Raw genomic sequence first — 7,189 nt, 5'->3', positions numbered from 1 at the left:
CCTGCTGACTCTTTTTATCTGCATGTAAAAAGCTGGAATTTGATAAAAGCTTAGATACACACTCATATAAGTGATAGAAAATTATTCTTGCAAAAGTGGAAGATAAAATGCACTCAGAAGCTACCCAAAAGGAACAGAACATTAACAGGGATACACTGGCGCATCCACCTCCCACTGAGTATACTCTCACATTCATTTTACCACGCTGCAACTTCACTGACTTAAATTACGTTGCTACTGATTTTCACCAGTCAGTGAGAAAAGGCACACACACAGGGAGAAAAAAAACTTTTTTGATGGTTCTTGAATTTCTTAAAAGGGAAGGAAATGAAGATCAGGACACCTGGGTTTTTTGCCTTTTCCTACTACTGATCCAAAGAATAAACACAAACAGGTCACACACGTTCTTTCCACCTTGGTATCTCCACCACCATTACCTGTCTATACAGTGGCATGCCATTATTATTTGATCTGAAATAAATACTTTGGATCTAATTCTGTGCCTCTTCTCACTAAGGTAAGAAAGTAACTCCAGTGAAAATGAAGGAGGCACACTGCTGTAAAAGTAATGCCAATGAAAGGAGAATCAAGTGCATTGGATACTTAATATAGTATATTTCATTAGACGAACTAAATAGTTGGAAAAGCTGGTTTTTGCAAGCTTTTGGGCACAAACACCTTTCTTCAGGCATAGGGACAGTCTGCTGTTTTGTGTTCTCCTGGGGGGAATAGAAGCCAATATGCAAAACGCAGGTCTGTGAAAATACAAATGCAGGGCAGGAAGGATCAGAGGTGATGGGAGACAATAGGTGTGAGATAGATAAGAGTGGGGGGCGGGGGCGGAAGGGATTTCATAGATTTCATAGACATCAGGGCTGGAAGGGACCTCGGAAGATCATGGAGTCCAGTCCCCTGCCCAAAGGGCAGGAAGTCAGCTGGGGTCATAGGATCCCAGCAAGATTAGCATCCAGTTTCATCTTGAAGGTGTTCAATGAAGGGGCTTGAACCACCTCCGGTGGCAGGCTGTTCCAGACCTTGGGGGCTCGGACAGTAAAGAAGTTCTTCCTTATGTCCAGCCTGAAACGATCTTGAAGTAGTTTGTGACCATTCAACCTCGTCATCCCTTGGGGCGCTCTGGTGAACAAACGTTCCCCCAGATGCTGGTGGTCACCCCTGATAAACTTGTAGGTGGCCATCAGATCACCCCTGAGCCTGCGCTTTTCCAGGCTAAAGAGCCCCAGGGCTCTCAGCCTGTCATCGTAGGGTCTGCTTCCCTGACCTCTGATCATGCGCGTGGCTCTTCTCTGGACTCTCTCAAGCTTCTCCACATCCTCTTTGAATTGTGGAGCCCAAAACTGGACACAGTACTCCAGCTGCGGCCTCACTAAGGCCGAGTACAGGGGGAGAATGACGTCCCGGGATTTGCTTGAGAACCATCTATGGATGCAAGCCAGCGTTTTGGTCGCTTTACTAGCCGCCGCATCGCATTGCAGGCTCATGTTCATCTTGTGGTCAAAGATGACCCCCAAGTCTCTTTCTTCCATAGTGCTAGCCAACATAGCACTGCTGAGCCTATAAGGATGCGGTGGGTTTTTTTCCCCCCAAGGTGGAGAACCTTGCATTTATCGGCGTTGAACACCATCAGATTCTCGTCTGCCCACTTGCTGAGCCTGTCCAGGTCAGCCTGGATAACCTGCCTGTCTTCTGGTGTGGATGCTTTGCCCCAGAGGTTGGTGTCATCGGCGAAGCGAACTTGGCCAGTCCGCTTCTGACTCCAGTGTCCACATCATTAATGAAGATGTTGAACAGTATGGGTCCAAGGACAGAGCCTTGGGGGACCCCACTGGTCACAGGACACCACGATGAGTGACTTCCATCGATTACTACCCTCTGGGTCCGACCCCGGAGCCAATTTTCCAGCCAGTGGATCGTGAAGGACCCAAGGCGGACCCAAGGCGCCAAGGGATGTTGACCTGATGATAAGAATGTAGCTAGTAAAATATAGATAGGTTACCTGGGGTTATTGGATGGAATTAGGAGGGTATTGCCGGAAAGGTGGTCTATGTTTTTAAGTTTTTGTAGAAAGTCTGTTGTATCTTTGACAAAACTCGCTCTTTGGGTGACAAGAGGATGGACTGAATGAAACCTGGTATTTCCTCAGTTCCAGGGTTGGATATTACAGGTCTGCCATGGTTCCTTTGTTTGTAGATTTTAAGGAACATGTAAAAAGAAATATGAAACTGGCAAGAAATGTAAAATAACGTAAAAAGTGTAAAACCTGCCAACACATCTCCTTCTCCACCACTCCCACACTAACTACATCCCACAACAGAACCATCACCATTCCTGGATCTTACAGCTGCACCTCCAAAAATGTAATACATCTCATTCAGTGCACTAAATACCCTGATGGAAAATATGTAGGAGAAACCAAACAACAACTGTGCACCAGAATGAATGCACGCCAAAAAAGCTGCTGCCACTCTGAAATGAGGTGGCCCTACTGCAGGTGCAGATTGTCTTCTAATAGTGCGAGAGTCTCTCCCCAAGATTTTCACTTCATAAGAGCTTGACTTTTTCCTGATATGCAACAGGAATATATTTAGAATCTCAAAAAGTTTTGAGGGAAAGCAAAGAAAGAAGGATGGAGCAAGAGTAAATACATTCAAGATTCTGATTATCAGACTCATATAAGTAGCTAAGAGAGATAAAATAGATCTATGCCGATTCAGACAAGACGGAGATCCAGCCCAGTGTCAGACAGTTTAACCTGAGGTGCTAAAACATGCAAAGCCAGGATAAACCCTTTTTGCCTAGTGACGCAGTGCTATTAAATGCAATTACAGATCCCCCTCTCCCCTCCTCCCCACTTTTATTTTTTACATTAAAAGCTTGAAGGAAAAAATTGATTGTACTGCTAAGGTTTGCTTTCCTATTGCTAGCTCTGTGTGATCCCAGATTAGATGTTCATTTTAATTACATAACCCTATTGTTCTGCACTGACAATTTACAATCTGGATACCAAAGAACAGTGCACCATAGTAATAGGCCCTGAAAACTCACAGCAGCATGTAAACTTAGAAACAGCTATATAACTGCTAAGGATTAGTACTATTATTTTACCTAGGACAGACAGTTAGAAAAAGCATATTCCACTGGTATATTTCTTAATTACAATGAGACCAGCATACCAGAACTTGGTGCTCAGTACAATTCCCATTAAAGTCAATGTCATTTGATACAGCTTCATCAACTCTGCTATTATTCTGTAGCACCTATGAGCCCCAGTTATGAACCAGGACTTCATTGTGCCTGGCTCAGCACTCTTACTGCTCGCATTATTTATGTGCATTGCTCCCTCTGAAACAATGTCTAGGGCCTTTGCTTCAATTGTGTTCTCAACTTTCATTTCTTTTTGTAACTCCTGTCCAACTGGGGTTAACCTGAAGAATCTGTTACCATTGCTCTCTCTCACCCGTTTTCCAACAGAGATTAGAAACCTGTTGCACTAGGAACTGTGCACACATTATGCTGGCCACAATCCCTACCCCTGGAGAAGGTGCAACATAACTAGACAAGAAAAGCCCAAGGTGGGAAAAAAGGAAGCAATGATATCTCCATTTTGCAGAAGAGAAACAGAGGTCCAGAGAGATTAACTGACCAAAGTGAAGGACCAGGGACTGGACCCAAATACTCAGAGTCCCAGTACAGTGCTAGAGCCCTAATGCAACTCCTATTAAAGTAGGTGGGAATCCCAACTCAGTCTTGCACTGGTCCTCAAAAAGCACGATTCATGTAGAAGTTACAACTCATTTCCCTCTACCTCCTCCCATTTCAGATCCTTCAGCATCTGCTTCCTTTACCTAAAGGGAAGACCTCACCTATATATTTAGATTTTATTCCTAAAGTTGCACTTGTCATCTTCTAAGGCAAATGCCCCAGACTCCTTGACAAAACCTATTGTTGAGGCATCACTGGTGTGTGTAAATAAAAACAACAGTCAGCTTGCCAGTCTCCTCCTACCAGGCACAGAAGTAAACTCTCCTCCCCTGTTTTGATTTGACTTCATAATTTAATGATTGATGTTTGGGTATAATTATGTATATTAAAAAAAAAAAAGAAACTTATATTCCCATCTGCTACTTTTTGTCCTACTGACATCTGTTCATGTTTTAAGCTATGACGTGTAGTCATAGAATTATTAACACAGTCTACTGTGCTGCACATCTTTTCATTTCCACCCCACTGAAGAGTCCAATCTTAATTTCTTATTTTGCAGGGTGACTAGTAACCCACTCTGTTCTAATACATATATTTATTAGACCTGTGCGAAGTGGCTAGTATTCACTTCAGATTCAGCCAATTCAGGGGACAGTGATTCAATTTGGTGCTTCGCATCACTATCTCGAATCAATTCGGTCAAATCTGCTGCCGCCAAATCAAATGAATCTCAGAATCCCACAGTCCCATCCCCGCAATGGCTACCTTGCCAGGCCCAGCTCCCGGCTCTTTGAAAAAAAAAAAAAAAAAAGCCCCAACTCACCAGGTGCTGCCGGGCAGGGGGAGAGCCCCGCTGCCCCCCACTGCCCCATGCTGCATGGGGGGCTCTGCACAAGCCCCTGCCCCCGCCATGCCAGCCCCAAACTCCATGGCTGCCCCGCCCTTCCCAGCTCCAGCCCTTTAAGGAAAAAAAAATACCAAAAAAACCCGAGCTCACCAGTTCCTGCCCAGCAGGGGATGATCCCCACTGCTCCCCACAGCCCAGCACCATATAGCGGGCTCTTCCATGAGCCCCCCGAAGCCCCAAGGCAGGAGCTGGTGAGTCCAGGGGTTTTGGGTTTGTTTTTTTTTCTTAAAGGGTCAGTGCTGGGGCAGGTGGGGCAGCACTGGGACTGAGGGGAAGAGGGGGGGTCAGGGGGCACATGGCAGAGCCCCCCACGTAGTGTGGGGCAGCGGGGATTGCCCCCTGCCTGCCATGACCCAGTGAGTGGGGGCTTTTTCTAAAGCACCAGGAGCTAGGCCAGGCGGGGCGGCGTCCCCCTCATGGTCCCCTCCCCCCTCCTCTAGTCCCCACTCCCCTGCCCCTACTTACCAGCTCCATGTCCCGCTCCAGCTCCCTGCTGCAGTGGGCCAGGACTGTCCGAATCGTCAAAGCTCTCCCAATCTTTTCCAAAGATTCAGAGAGGTTCGAATCTATTCGGACCTTTATATTGGTCCCCTTCTTCGATTTGGATTGGGAGATTCAGACACCAAATCAGGCAAAATCTCCTCTGAATCAAATCAGTACCCAAAGCTTCGCAGAGCCCTAGTATTTATATGTATAGCTTTCCCTTCTTCACCAATCCCATGACCCAGTTTGGAAGTGTGAGTTTTTAACTGCATTACCCTGTGTTTAAATAGATTCTAGATTCCCATCCACATCCTTAATCTCAGTCTTTAGTCTTTAATATCTGCCCACCTAGGTTCTTTCATATTACTCCTTTTTTGTAGACTCCAATCAACTTACACGTATCAATATTGCTAATTTTCCCACAGGGATGGGAAATAATATTATGCCACAATTGTAAACAAAGAAACTTTGGCTTAAAAAAATGAAAGAAACACTCCAACCCCATTCATTTAAACAGGTATTGGATCAGGCCTAAATGACTGGCCCAAATTAGTAGAAGAGGTCTTTGGCATGACCTAAAATTAAACACAGGTTTGCTGAGACCCAGTAACGAGACAATCTTCCCTCTAAGAGGTGATTAACAGAGTACCTGTGTGAATATCCTCCTAGGCAGAGATGGCACTGTAGATAGTAACTCTATTTACACAAACACAAAAACAAATTTGCTCCTAGCTATTTTGATCTGTAAATCTGTTTGTTTTTTTTTTATTTGAGGTCAGTGTTGTCAAGAGAGACAAAACAGAATGATATATAGTGATAAGGGCTGAGCCTGCCGACAAAGTGATCGCCTTATGTTCGGTAGACGTCCTACTCAATGCCTAATGCAAAATTTTTCTCACGCTTGCTGATCTGTAGAGCCCAATCTGCTTAATTTATCAGAAAGAAGATTGAAAGATGTCTTGATTACAGTATATACAATACCTTCACAGGGATATATTGCTGGGTCCTAAAGAAGTATGTCATCTGGCACAGAAATACACTAGAAAAAATGGCTGCAAGTCGAAGTCAGGTGAATGAAATTTAGAAATAGGTCTCTTCGTTTGTCAAGCGAGGGTAATTAGCAACCTGAATAAATAGCCAAACAGTGTGTTACACTGTGTAGCTCAGGATGTCTTTAGTTCTAGAAGATCTGCTTTAATTGAACACAAGTTGTTCATTTCAATACAGAGGTAATCAGATAAAATTCTTTGACATGTATTATACAACAGAACAGGCTGAAATTATTGGTTCTTTCTGGCCTTAAAAGTGACAAAACTAAGAATACCACAAAGATATCTCCAGCCAGAATTTTAGAGGAAGGAACTTTCTGAAGATATCTCAACAGTTCATGGTGTGGGACAGTCTGAGAGCAGAGAACTGACTCAGCATCTCCTAAGCCCCTGGATATCACACTAAGCCTTGGACCATTTTGGCATTATCTGATCTTGCCTAAAGCTTTCACCTATCACTAATAAACTGACAAGTGCCTCCAATGAGTATGCAGTGAGATAACATGTTTATGTTACGTTGACAGGGACCTCATAAGGAGGCAAGCAGATATTTGAAGTATGTAAGCCAGAAGTGGATCTAGGATTTTGAAAAGAGGGCTGCAACAAAGAATACACTGGCATGGAGGTGCAACTGGCAACAAAGCTCAGTGGCCAAGAGCTGACTGCACAGTCTAAGAGAGAAGCAACTGTACACTCAGCCCCAGACTCAAAGGCGTTTCCTGTTGCAAGGAGAAGAAAGCAAGCAAGGAGGGAAAAATGAGAAAAAGCGATGAAAACATTGTGGAAAAGTATCCTTCTTTTCATTAAAAACCACACAAACACAACTGAAAACAAAACAAAGTCACACTTTTTCAACCAGCTCCAACAGGAAGTTAAAATGGCAGGCACTAACCACCAGAAAATATGACAATATACTTCCCATCCCTATAGTATCAGAGCCCTTTCTACATAAAAATTAATGCCAAGAGTAGAGTCCCTAGTGGATAAAAAGCCAAAAAGGCATCTATACACATGCTTGAGGGGCGGGGGG

Source organism: Alligator sinensis, unplaced genomic scaffold, assembly GCF_000455745.1.
Source record: "Alligator sinensis unplaced genomic scaffold, ASM45574v1 scaffold1373_1, whole genome shotgun sequence".
In the NCBI taxonomy this organism is placed as follows: domain Eukaryota; kingdom Metazoa; phylum Chordata; order Crocodylia; family Alligatoridae; genus Alligator; species Alligator sinensis.
This window is presented reverse-complemented; position numbering follows the sequence as displayed.